Raw genomic sequence first — 13,898 nt, 5'->3', positions numbered from 1 at the left:
GTCTGTGCTGTCTCTGGCCCGCCTCACTGTCTGTCTCCCAGCCCCCTCCAAAAAGGGAAATGGAAGGGGTCCGGAAGGATGAGTGGATCGGGCCGGGTGGGCAGGTGGCAGAGCGGCCTACCTCCATCCCCCTGGAAAGCGCTGTGCTGCTGCAGGTGGCAGTCAGGCTTCCCAGGCTAAGCACCTGGATTTTTTCTTTTTTTAAACCACGATGGTTTCGGCCGAGCTAGACAGGCACTGGGCTGTCCCGCCACAGGCGGCGCTGCCTCCCCCGACCTCTCCTGCACCTGCAGGGTCAGGCTGACGTCTGGAGCAAAAAAATAAAACATTGCCTGTGACTCTTGGCGGTGGATCACTCGACTCGTGCATCGATGAAGAACGCAGCTAGCTGCGAGAATTAGTGTGAATTGCAGGACACATTCATCAACACTTCAAACGCATCATGTGGCCCTCGGTTTTTCTCGGGGCTACGCCTGTCTGAGGGTCGCTTGTACAACAATCGCCCCGGGGTTCCCTCTCAGAGGCGTGGCTGGGGCTGTCGCAGGTACCCCATTCCATTCATCCCCGTAAGGTCCGACCCTGATCATCACCGTCGCTGGTTCCTTGGATCTGGCATGCAAGCTCATTGCCAACGCGTCCTGGCCTCCCCAGTTTCCCCACCTCATGCCGGTTTCGGGAGGGCTGGGTGGCCGGCATGCCCCGGACGGGGTGGCGGCGGCAGCAGGCTTTAAAAAAAGCCTGGCGCACCTTCACCCTACCCCGGGGCATCTGGCCGTGCTGTGTGTTGCTTTCTTTGGTGTCCCATGGCTGCTGGCGCAGGATGACCATGGAGTGCGGACCATGTGGCCTTCGGTCGCAGATTGGGACAGAGCACAGTCACCTGCGCCAGAGGCACAGGGCTGGGGCAACCCCCCCGTATGGACCAGAGGCCAGCTGCCCTGAGCTTTGTGCTCCCTGACCACGCCCTCAGATCAGACGTGGTAACCTGCTGATTTTAAGCATATTATTAAGCAGAGAAAAAGAAACTAACTAGGATTCCCTCAGTAATGGGCAGTGAAAAGGGAAGAGCCCAGCGCCGAATCCCCATTCAGCGGCAGGCGTTGGAAATGTGGCGTACAGAAGACTGACTCCCCGGCATCGCTCAGTGGGCTCAAGTCTTTCTGATCGAGTCTCACCATGCAGATGGTGTTAGGCTGATAGCGGCCTCTTGCACACCGGGATCAGGTCTTCTTGGAGTCAGGTTGCTTGGGAATGCAGCCCAAAGCGTGTGGTAAACTCTGTCTAAGTCTAAATACGGGCACAAGGCTGATGGCTAAGAAGTACCATAAGGGAAAGTTGAAAAGAAGTTTGAAGAGAGAGTTCAAGAGGACGTGAAACGGTTGAGAGGTAACCTGGTGTGGTCTGTGCAGTCCGCCCACAGGATTCAACACGGCAGGCAGGTTGGTCACCTGGAACGGGGGAGGCCCTTGCGGGTCTGCGGCCCGGGCACATCCAGCCCCAGCAGGGCGCATTTCCCATATAGCGGTGCACCACGACTGGCTGGGAAGGCCCCAGGGGGCAGGTGGCTCTCTGCTCCAGCAGAGAGTGTTTCAGCCTCCTGACAGCAGTTTTGCTGTGTCCACGGGGCTGAGGGAGATAGACCGCCACCGCGCCCTTATCCGGCAACCGTCCTGGCCCCTCTTGGGGGTCGCTACGGTGGCGACAAGAGACAGGGCGACTGTGGTGGACTGCCCTCAATACGCCCCGACCACGTCGTGCTGCCAGGCAGGAGGCCCAAAAAGGGCACCAGGGGTCTGAGGTGATGTCGGTTAACCACCCGACCTGTCTTGAACACTGACCAAGGAGTATAACACATGCCCGAGTCAGAGGGCCGAATTAAACCCTGTGATGTAATGATGTTGAGGGCCGGTGCTTGCTGATTGCAGTGGCATCCTGTCGCGGTGGGCCCTCCACCAACCCGTCTCTTCACTCTGTCAGAGAGGTGATGCATGAGCGTGTGTGATAGGACCCGAAAGATGGTGAACTCGGCCTGGTGGAGGTCTGTAGCGGTCCTGATGTGTAAATTGGTCATTCGACCTGGGTATAGAGGCAAAAGACTAATTGAACGATATAGTAGCTGGTTCTCTCCGAAGTTTCCCTCAGGATAGCCGGCGCACGGAAACCCCAGTTTTATCTAGCAAAGCGAATGATTAGAGGTCTTGGGGCCAAAATTATCTCAACCTACTCTCAAACTTTAAATGGGTATGAAGCCGGGTTCGCTAGCATGGAGCTGGGTATTGTATGAAAGTGCTTAGTGGGTAACTTTTGGTAAGCAGAACTGGCGCTGCAGGATGAACCGCACCCCGGGTTAAGGCGCATGATGCAGATGCTCATCATACCCCAGAAACATGTGTTGGTTGATATAGACAGCAGGATGGTGGCCATGGAAGTCGGAATCCGCTAAGGAGTGTGTAACAACTCACCTGCCGAATCAACTAGCCCTGAAAATGGATGGCGCTGGAGCTTTACCCATATCCGGCCGGTGCTGAGAGCCGTGGGGGCTAAGTCAGGCGAGTAGGAGGGCTGCTGCGGTACGCACAGAAGCCCGGGGCGAGGGCCCGGGTGGAGCCACCACAGCTGCAGATCTTTGTTGCAGTAGCAAATATTCAAACGAGAACTTTGAAGGATGAAGTGGAGAAGGGTTCCATGTGAACAGAAGTTGAACATGGGTCAGTCGGTCCTAAGAGATGGGCGAGCGCCGTTCGGAAGGGATGGGCTATGGCCTCTGTTGCCCTCAGCCGATCGAAAGGTATTTTGGTTCAGATCCCCGAACCCAGAGTGGCAGGGACGGGCGCCCTTGTGGCGTCCAGTGCGGTAACGCAAATGATCCCAGAGAAGCCGGCGGGAGCCGCAGGGAGAGTTATTTTCTTTGTGAAGGGCAGGGTAGTACCTAAAGCCTGTGCCCCTGGACGGTGGGGTGGGGGAAGGCCCAGCCGGCCGCTGGGCCAACTGGCCTGGTAGTAGGCCCAGATGGCCCAAGTTGTGGCTGGCGGACCAGATGGCCCGAGTTGCGGCTGACTCCTGCATTTGTCTCTGGTCGGGTTCCGTAACCTTAATAGTCAGCGTGGAAGTGTCTCCCCGGCCCGAGTGCGCGGAGGTGGTGCCTTAAGCCCAGGGCGGGGAAGAGAGGCAGCAGCTTAAGCACCCACCCCAGAGCACGGGGGTGGTACCTTAAGCTTGTGCCCCTGGACATTGGGGGCAGGCACGGCCGCTGGGCAGTCTGGCCCGGGGAGTAGGCCCAGATGGCCCGAGTTGTGGTTGCCGCTGCCGACTCCTGCATTTGTCTCCGGTTGGCATGGAAGTGCCACCCTGCGGCCTCCAGGACGGCCGTGGCGCAATTACCGGCTTCAGTTCAATGGCGTTCGTGGGTTGCTCCCGGTCCTCGGGCAAGTATCAACCACATGTGGTCGGGTCCGAGACGAGGTGTGTGTGTCAAGGGGCGCCCTGAGCGGGTCCCTTTCATCCGCGTGGGGGTAAATGCATTCGCAGTGGCCGCCCTGAGTTCCAGTGTTTGTGGGTTAGTCCTGGAGGGAAAGGCTCTAATGTGGTGGTAGAAGCTCTGAGGGGGGCCTGGCCAGAGCTCCGGGGCGAAAGGCCCCGAACCCAGTGGTGGTCGAAGGGAGCCCTGGTGGGGTTCCCATCGCTCCCCACAGGGAAAATCTTTAAAGGGGCCCTATTAAAGCTCCAGGGTGGCTGGCGGGGGTGGGGGGTATCCTGGCTGTGGGCGCCTGTCTCACGAGGGTAAAGCTCTAATGTGGGGGGAGAAGCTCTAAGGCGGCCTGGGCCAGAGCTCCAGGGTGGCTGGGGCTGCTGCCCCCACTGGCCTTAGGTGCCAGCCTTGTGCGTGTGGGTCGAGAAACCCGAAGCCTTGCGGCAGTCGCAGGGAGACCCGGAGGGAGAAGCTCTAAAGGACCCTGCTAAAGCTCCAGGCTGGCTGGGGGGGTGCTGGTCCCCCCCAAGCACCCAGCCTTGGGTACCTGTCTCACATGTGGGTGGACTGTCCCTCCCAAGAGGGATAAGCTCCAAGTTGGATGAAAAACCTCTTACGTGGAGTGGGGGGAACACTAAGGTGGCCTTGCCAGAGCTTGAGGATGACGATTGGTGCTGGCCCATGCCTTTGGGCACCTACCGGTCCCCTGTCCTTTGTCAGGCAGGGGGGCCAAAGGCCCTTCCCGTCCAGGCCCATTGGAATGCATTGACCTACCGATGGCTGCTCACCGAGCCCGGCCATCTGGTCATTGGCCAGAGGAACGGCTGTAAGGACCAGACGGCTGGGTTTCTCTGGAAGTCCTGACGGGCGTCAGTTTGAAGTTTTTCTCCAGTTGTGTCTATAAGGAGCCCGACGCTTTTGCCGAGAGGTCCCACTCTGTCACTCTGGGTACACAAATTACAGCTTAGCCAACTTCCTCCGGATTACTACAGACTGGGTGAGCGGGACCTGCTTGCGCTCCTCTTGGTTCTCACTGCCCAACCCGGGCTCCATGGTGAAACACAGCACCTCCCCGGGCCGGCCGGGGGGCGTGCCCCACGCAATGCCCCAACAGAGACTGGCCTGCTAGGGGTGCTCTTCCGACCGCTCCATGGGATCGATTTGGTGCACTTGGTCCATCTAGGGTTGGACTGCTTGGCCAGCCTCAGCTGTTTCAAGCAATTTGCTTACACCCGCCTTGGGACCGTGTCAAGGGTGTGCGTCCCTCGGGGAGGGCCCCCTTGTGTGGGCAGCTCCAGAGCGTAGGCCGAGGAGCCTGCCAACTCCCCAGTGGTCAGATCAGACGGGATCCTCTCGCAAGCCACGACGTGGGCCCTCCTCCACCAAGCACGTTTCTCCAGCAGTTCGGACCACAGGTTGGCTGCTGACCCCCCTCTCTCGCTATACCAGTGGCAGCGTGCTGGCGAACCCCCCTACCGGTTCAAGCTGTGCCTTGGCCTGGCCTCCAATTCCCTCCCACCCTGTGACATGGCGGAGCAGGCACGGCCGCCGGCGCCCATGTGACCAACCTGTCCACGTCTAGGGATGCTCTTTGGCGCTCGGGTCCTGCAGGCAGCCCCAGAGGGCGCAAAGGTTGGCTCTGAGGCAGTCGCACGGCTCCCCCCGTTGCCACCCTCCATCAGGTAGTGACGAAAAAATAACAACACAGGACTCTTTCGAGGCACTTTAATTGGAATGAGTACACTTTAAATCCTTTAACGAGTACCCATTGGAGGGCAAGTCTGGTGCCAGCAGCCACAGAATTCCAGCTCCAATAGCATATATTAAAGTTGCTGCAGTTAAAACGCTCGTAATTGGATCTTGGGATAGAGCTGGCGGTCTGCCACGAGGCGAGCTACCACTGCCTGTCCCAGCCCCTGCCTCTTGGCACCCCCTTGATGCTCTTGACTCGGTGTCCTGGGGGTCTGAAGCGTTTACTTTGAAAAAAGTACAGTGTTCAAAGCAGGCCTGTCACCTGAATACTTAAGCTAGGAATAATGGAATAGGACACAGATTCTATTTTGTGTTTTTCGGAACTGGGGCCGTGATTAAGAGGGACGGCCGGGGGCATTTGTAGTGTGCCGCTAGAGGCGACATTCTTGGACCAGCGCAAGACGAACCAAAGTGAAAGCATTAGCCAATAATGTTTTCATTAATCTACTGTCGTAGTGCCAAACAAACTATGCCGATTAGCGATCTGGCAGTGTTATTCCCATGACCCGCTGAGCAGCTTCCGGGAAACCAAAGTCTTTGGGTTCTCGGGGGGAGGAGGGGGAATTGATGGAAGGGCACAACCAGGATTGGAGCATGCGTCTTGAAACCTCACCCGGCCCGAACACGGAAAAGATTAACAGATTGATAGCTCTTTCTCAATTCTGTGGGTGGTGGTGCATGGCCGTTCTTAGTTGGTGGATCGATTTGTCTGGTTAAATCCGATAACGAACGAGACTCCTCCATGCTAACTAATTATTTGCCATGCACAAAAGTGCGGGTCATAAGCTTGCGTTGATTAAGTCCCTGCCCTTTGTACACACCGCCCGTCGCTACTACAGATTGGATGGTTTAGTGAGGTCCTCGGATCGTCGAGAAGACTATCAAACTTGACTATCTAGAGGAAGTCGTACGGGTTGGGTTAACCTGCTGGGGACGTTCTGCCACCGGAGAGAGGGAGCCCCGAGTGACCCTTAGGCTGGCATGCCCCGTGTAACCCCACCGGGTCTTAACCCTTGTCTCGTGATCCCCACTGCTGCTGTTAAGTAGACAGCCTGGGGCTTCGGTTGCTGACCCACCCCCGCTCTTCCCCCCGGACCTGCAATTGTTTGCGTCTTGTCTTTGCCCTCTCTACTCTTCTCCACTCCCATGGCTTCTCTTGGTGGCCTTCATGTTCTGGCCTCCCTCCTATTATGTCCTCCCCCTGTATCCCATTCTTCAATATTCAGGATCTTGGGTCCCTCATCCAACGTAGTGATGTGGTGTGGGCGCCCTTCCCACTTGAAGACCATTCCAAAGGGGAATGTCCACCTGGATCTTATCTGGGCTTTGGTCACCGGGCCCATTTGCCTCCTCATTGTTAGTATGGATTTGGCCAGGTCCTGGAGAAGTTCTATGACTGCGCTGTTCACTTTTATCAGGGTTGCTTTCCTCGCCGCTTGGAGGATCCATTTGTTTTGGTCGTATTGCTGCAAAGCCATCGGCACTTCTCTTGGCCTGGCCCCGGGTTCTTCTCACTGCGGACCTTCTATCTATGAGAATTTCTCCCCCAGCCATGTCCAGCGAATCTTTGAACACGTACTGCATTGTTTCCCTCAGGTCAGCATCGCTCACACTTTCTGGCAGCCCCTTCACCCTGATGTTGGACCTCCCGAGCGGTTCTACAAGTTCTTGGGTTGGAGCTCCAGGTTGTGTCGCTACCGCCTGCTGCTTCGCTAATACATCCATCTTCTGGGTGTTTTCAGTGAGTTCCTGAATGGCGTTTTCATTTGTATCAATTCAACTGTCGCCTTTGATTTCCTGCAGGGATTGTGCAAGTTCTGTGAGTATAGGCTTCATTTTGTCTGAAGGGTAGCAGTCATGTGGTCACTGGATGCCTTAAAGCACTGTTGCAGCACCTTGCTCGTGACCTCTTGCCCCTGTGGCAGCGTTGGGGGTTCCTCCGACTGCTGCCTCTGTCACCGCTGGATCATCTTCCTCCGGGGCTTCCCCCTCATTTCTCTATAGCTTTTGGAGGGTCCCTTCCTGTTTTCTTGAGATCTTGGCCCTTGAGGGGCCCCTTTTGGCCTCCTTGGCCTTGTTGCGCAACATTGCCTGGTGATGGCGAGTGCCTGCCTGCACCTTACTGTAGGGGGCTTCTCCCCAGGCCTCTGAGGTTCCTCTTGACCCCGGGGTATTGGCCAGTTGTTCTGTATGAAGGGGATGCTTCTCTCTCCCTCCTGTGCGCAGCGGGGGTCTAGCTCCCCTTTAGAGCCTGGGTTGGTTGCACCCTGGGGGCCATGGGGCTAGTACGCTCAAAGGTGAAAGTGGTCATGGTTGCAGTGTCACACTGGTCCGGAGCCCAGGAGCTTCTTGAATATCTTCCCAGTGCGGCCCTGTGCTCCCACCGCTCTTGAGACCCTAAGTATGCTCTTGCACCCCTGGAGGTTCCTGCTCGGTTAATCTTGCATGGCAGGGTTAGTTTTCATAAGGGTGGGTGGTGGAGCGAAGCAGCGCTCTACTGCAGAGTCAAAGGCTGGGGGTTGGTAGCACGTGCCACCCCTCGCCTCCGGGTTTCTTCCCTAGCCGTTAGCAGGGGGATGCTGCAGCAGAATTAGTGCTGTCACCCCCCTATCACTGTAGTTTGCCTCTGATGTTGCTGAATGGTGTGGGCTTGGGTCTTTGCCTGGGTCTGGGTATGCTGCGTGTCTCCTGCCGTGGGGGGGGGTCCCCTTCCAAGTGTAGGTTATGGTGCGCTGGGGCAGATGCTTTCATAAACCTCCATGTCCCTTGTTTGGGAGGGAAGCGTCTTGCGTGCGCCTGCTTCATGGCTGCCAACTCCCTTAATTATGTCTACTTATGCTGCGTCAGCTGGGGTGCATCACAGCTTATGGGGGCCCTGCGCTGCGTGGTTCGTGGAGGCACTGTGCTGCGTGAAGCCGGGCTGCTGTATGGGACAGAGGCAAGCGCAGGATTTCAGTGGAATACTACCCGCTCCCTCTCATTTGTAGCTGGGTGTCCGGGCTGTGTCGGCTCTGCTGTATTGCCGCGCTGTGGTGCTTGCGCCAGTTTGTCCTGGCGGGCACGCTGGTCCGGCAGCCTTGTCTCCCCCAGGTCGGCCGCTGGGGATCCGCGGTGGTCCGCTCACATCCCCAGTCTCGCCTATGTTGCCTTGGCTGAATGGGCACCCCGTGTCTTCTGCACCACCCGCGTGGGTTCTCTGATCTCCTCCGGCTCGACTGGCAGTCCCCAGACAGGCATTGCTGCTGGCGGTTTCAGGTCCACTCACTCTGCCCCCAAACTCCCCAGTTGGAGTTTTCTTGGGGACCGCTCGGTTCACGGGTCGTCCCCTTTGCTTTTGCTGCCCTGGGGTCTTGTAACGCTGCTTATTGCTCCTTTTTCGGGTTGCCGGGGAAGAGCGCGCTCCGCGCAGTGGGGTGGTCACGGGGGCCATCTTGGAATCTTATGAAGCTTTTTGAAGCCTTCGTCTGCCCTTTCTTGAGTAATCTTTCTTCCACACTTCTCAATCCATTTTTCGTCCAGGATATGGCACAGAGGGGGTGCTGGTCTCCAACGTTGATGGTGTGGCTTGGCTGCACGACTCGGGCAGCGTCGGTGCTTATTACTTGACTTATCTGCCGCCTTTGATACCGTTGACCATGCCGCCTTGCTCGTCTGGGCCGGCCTTTCTGGTGCCGTTCTTTCCTGGTTTTCTTTGTTTCTCTCTAACCGAACAGTCAATTTCCATCCCCCCTTTTCACTCTGTACCGTCTGCTTTCGGTTTCCTCCATCTTCCAGGTTTTGTTTAACATGTACATGTAACCTCTTACCAAGCTTATCTGCTGTCACGGCTTCCACTGTTATTCTGAACAGATGGCACAGATCCTGGTCCGTTTAGATCTCTCTTGTCGAGACAGTGACCAGATTTAGGTCCTGTCTCGAAGCTGTGGTGCATGGATGTGTAATAGCTGGTTCAGGGGAAAAAAATGAGATGTTGGTGGTGGGTCCTTCTTCCTCTACTGCCTTTTGGACCCCCTCTTTTTGGCTATCTTTAGGGGTAAATATGTTAGCTTTTCTGTCTGTGGAATCTCAGATAAGTCCAGTATGTCAAAGGGGCCATCTTCAACTGAAAACCCCATAGTAAGGTTCTTTGTTTACTCCTTTCTCAGTTACGTGCCCCTGTGGTGACCTTACTTGTTATGTCCTCCATGGACCACTGCAACGCCCTATTTTTTGGCACAAACTGTCTGCTTCTTATGGCACCTTCAAGTCCTGCATAACTCTGCAGCCAGAGTAGCCACTTACACACCTAGTTGTGCTCACATTACTGCATGTGTGCACCATCTTCATTGGCTACCCGTGGCCAAGCCCATTCAAGTCAAGGGCTAATGTCCAGTTCATTATGCCTTTTATGGAACTGGGGCAGAATATCTACAGGCCAAATTCTGTTTGTACATTCCTGCTCGGCCACTCCGCTTGGTAAATACCTGATATTAAATACTGACAAAACTGCCTTGTACATATAAATCCATATAAAAGTGCTGTGTGCAAAATGCATCATACAGTTAAAGCAGAACCATATTACTTCAAGGCAAATCAAAACTATTGGAAATGCCTGACTAAAGTGCAAAGAATATAACAGATTCAAAAAGTGCCAGGTGCGCTTGAGAAAAGTGTCAAGTGTTTCTGAGTTCCTCCCACTCTAATCTCATTTTTAATTTTAGGCAGTGTGAGTTGCTTTTCATGTTATTTTAACTCACTGTCCTATAAATCCATATTTCGAGTGACATTTTCAACTTGGTAATGTTCTGAGACCTTTAGTTGTCTATATTTTATGTGCTTGTTCACACTACAGCACCATTATGAAAATCAAATAATTTATAGATCGATAATTGCGTTACAGACTTCTGGCACTGTGTATCAGCGTGCCCCTGCTGAAGGTGTGAAGTCGTGATATCTGTTGTGCCCTTACAGGAAATATTGTGACAAAAGATTGTGAACATTTACAATAATAAAGTTTACTTTTTCTGTTATCCAATTCTTGCAGCTATTCATGTGCAGTTATGAGAACTGTTTTTCCATAAATGTTTCACTATTCGACTTCTTTTTCTTCCAATCCCCCAGGTAAAACAGGTTCACTTCATATGGCTCCACCAATTTGATCTTTGGTTTACACACGTATATGTATTATTTGTTGCTTTAAAGTGTAAGCACTTGTCATAATAAAAACACTTGAATTACCCAATTGTCTATTTCTTTAAGCTAATGTGTTATTTGTTTTTAACCCCTTAACTGCCAATGCCCCCGCGCGCCAAGCCCTTTTTTGGTGGTTTCGGTATGTTGCCATTCAATCCCTTGTACCTTTTTATTTACATATGATATCTCGCCCAAATTTGGCCCCCTTTCTTCCCGATCATAACGCCACCTAGGAATCCTAGTTTGCTGTATGGGAGGTGAGAGAAAATAACCAAAAAGGGAGCACATTTCGTATTTTTTCAGAAAATGCCAATAAAATGATGTACAAAGAAGCCTGAGGTTGTTTGCTTGTAAGAGCTAGGAACAAATGGTTTGCTGTGCTGAATTTTCCATTTTCCAGACTTTCAAGAACAGGTTTAGTGGAAACCAAAAAAATAAGGTTACCATCAATTTTGCGAGAGTTATGCTAGTTTACCCCCTTTTTTCCCCCAATAGTCCATGCGTGGACGGAATGGAAGAGGAGGGTAGGAAAGCTGAAAGGGAAGACCAAGGCATACATTTCCAAAAAGTAGACGAAATTCCAAGTTTAGGAAAGGGAGATTTGCGCAGGTCAGGCAACATCTATTTTTTGTTTTTTAAAACAATTTTTATTTTATTTTTTAACAACACATCAAACATTGCAATAATTAAGTCAAATTTGTGGCGAAACATTTACAAATTGCACTCCATAGTCCCGCTCCCGCCCCCCCTTAACTTGTGCCAATGTGTCTATGTTATCAGCCTGCGCTTCAACCGGCAGGCCTGTCGTTATCGTATTATCCGTATCATCATCACTGTGATCGGGCAGGGTGGAACCCACCATAGTTGTCACCAACTGCCTCCATTCTATTAGCGGTCCTACCTCTTCCCACCCCCCCTACAGACCACATCAAACCAAGCAGCCGTTTCTGCCTCCGCCCATTTCAAGAGGTCCGACCACCACAACTCCATCCTTGGCCTCTGAGCAGCCATCCAGCAAATCGCAATCCTCTGTTTGGCGAGGATGTATGCCAGGTCCTTCATTTTGCTAATGCGCCTTAGTGGCCTAGGGAAACCCCCCCAGCATGCATGCCCAGGCCGATTCTACCTCCAGTGTGATGCCCTTTCCAGCCAAGCGTGTCTTCAGTTCTAACCAAAATCTTCCCACCTCCGGACAGGCCCAGAACATATGTTGCATCCCTGCTTCCTCCTCCCCACACCTGGGACATCTCTGAGTCGTCTGACCACCAAACCTGGCGATCTTTCTGGGGGTGAGATATGCTCTATGCGTGACAGATAATTGGATTTGCTCGAGCCTTGCGTTCCAGGACACCTTTTTTATGATATCTTTGGGCCCTATCCCAGAGCCCGTCTGACATGGGTTCCCCACCTCTTCCTCCTAGAGTAGTATCAATTGGAGCAATTCCCTCTCCACCTTAGATCCCAGTAGCTCATATATCCGGGATATCTCATGCCCACCTTCTGAAATGTCCTATATTGTCTCCACAGCGGCATCCGGTTGTTCAGATAGCACTACCGCCGGCCACTTTTCTCACACTCTTTTAACCATTCTGGAGTAGGTTATATACTGCCCCTTATGCACCCCGGTGTCTTCTATCAATTTCTGGAATTCCAGTGCCTCCCCCTCTTGCCATATGTCTCCCAGGGTGGCCAGACCCATTGGTTCCCAGTACTTTCGCACCCCGTGTATCAATTGAGGGTCCTCTCTACATAGCGCCACCAGTGGCACCTACATAGAAAACGGGGCCGGGTATCCTACCATCTGCCATGCTCTGTGCCACATCTCCCAGCCAAGCACCAACAGCCTCGCCATCCTTAGAAGCCTTGGCTTGGACAGCCATACAACTTCCCTTAGGAAGAAGGGAGCCGGTTCCATGCACAACAGCCTGGTTTCGGCCGTCTCCTCCTCAGACAGCCACCTCGCCACGTACTGCAGCTGTCCCGCCAAATAATATATTTCAAAATTTGGCAGGTTAATTCCTCCCCTGTCACACGAATTCTGTAGTTTCCAGAGAGCCACCCTGTTCCTGGAGTTATGCCAAATAAAGCCCCTGCACAAACTGTGGAGACTAGCAAAGAAGCGCCTAGGGATCACATGCGGGATATTTACAAAGAGATTTAACAGTCTGGGCAAAACTACCATCTTTAGTAGAGCAGCTCTCCCCATCATGGCCAAGGGTAGTCTGGGCCAAAATACCATACTATTTCTGATGCCTTCTACTGCCTTTTCCGTGTTATGTTTATGTTCTTCTATCGCTGTATGGTATATATCAATCCCGAGATATTGGAACGACTTGGTGCTCCGGGGTATTGGTAATGTCGGCAAGCCCATGGGTGGGACAAACCTGTATCTCCCCAGGGGGGATATGCTGGATTTCTTGGGGTTGACCGCTATGCCGGAAAGAGCGGCGTACTGCTCCATTACTTCCAGAATATATTGTATGTTCTCTTCTGGGAAGCGCAGATACAATAGTATATCATTGGCATTTAAAGAGACAAGATGCGGTCCCCCTGCAGTACGGATCCCTATCTCCTCATACTGTTGTCTCAGACAGGCGGCCAATGGTTCCAACGCTAGTATATATAACATGGGCGACCAGGGGCAGCCCTGTCTAGTGCCCCCGCCAAGTTGCCATTTATCCGATATGGTAGCACCTGTTTTAACCCTAGCGATTGGGGAGCTGTATAGCACTTTAAGCCACCTAAGGTATCCCGGCTCCATTCCATAGCCTCCCAAAGTTGCCAACAGCCAGGACCATCTTACTGAATCGAAGGACTTAACCGCATCAAGCAAGACGATCGCCAGTTCACCCGGGTCCCCCTTTGTTTGATCTATAATATGGTGCAATCTTCTATGGTTATCAGTTGTGTTCCTGCCTGGGACTCAGTTTACCAATGACTCGCTTAAGCCTGTTTACCAGCACTGCCGTAAGGATTTTGCTATCTTGGTTGAGCATCGATAGGGGTCTGTATGACCCACAATCCGTGCTAGGCTTACCTGGTTTTTAGGAGCGGAATGATCACCGCCTCTCGCAAGGACTCCGGCAACCCGCCACACTCATACGCCTCATTGAGCATAGCCAGTAACGGGGGGAGCAGCTCCTGCTTGTAGGCCTTATAAAATTCACTAGGGAGCCCATCTGACCCCGGAGCCTTACAGGTGGGCAGGTGCTGAATCACTAGCTCCATTTCTATTGTGATTGGGGCATCCAGATCCGCCCGTTCCAAGTCATCCAGGGTGGGCAGGCCTATATCCTCCAGCATTTCCGGGATTTCATGGTCCCTTGATCCGCCAGGGTCCTCGTAGAGGCTTTATAATATCCCAGGAACTCATCATTCACTCCCTCCTGGGTATTCGGGATCTGGCCTCCCTCCCCCTTAATTTCCCTGATCACCTGCCGTGGCGCCTCACCTTTATATAGCCAGGCCAGCAACCTGCCCAGCTTGTCTCCTCCCACATGCTGTC

The 13,898-nt window shown here is 53.4% G+C and overlaps 1 non-coding gene across 1 annotated transcript; it reads left to right on the top strand.

Annotated features, from left to right (window-relative positions):
* Positions 1–336: 336 nt before the first annotated feature.
* LOC138581494 (5.8S ribosomal RNA) lies at positions 337–487 on the top strand. The gene has a single exon (XR_011304583.1). It is a non-coding gene; the product is annotated as a 5.8S ribosomal RNA (ribosomal RNA).
* The last annotated feature ends 13,411 nt before the right edge of the window (positions 488–13,898 follow it).

This window comes from Ambystoma mexicanum, chromosome 3p (assembly GCF_040938575.1).
Source record: "Ambystoma mexicanum isolate Mex_15411 chromosome 3p, UKY_AmexF1_1, whole genome shotgun sequence".
In the NCBI taxonomy this organism is placed as follows: Eukaryota; Metazoa; Chordata; class Amphibia; order Caudata; family Ambystomatidae; genus Ambystoma; species Ambystoma mexicanum.
Note: the sequence above shows the minus strand (reverse complement) of the source record. Positions and strands in the feature narration are given on the sequence as shown.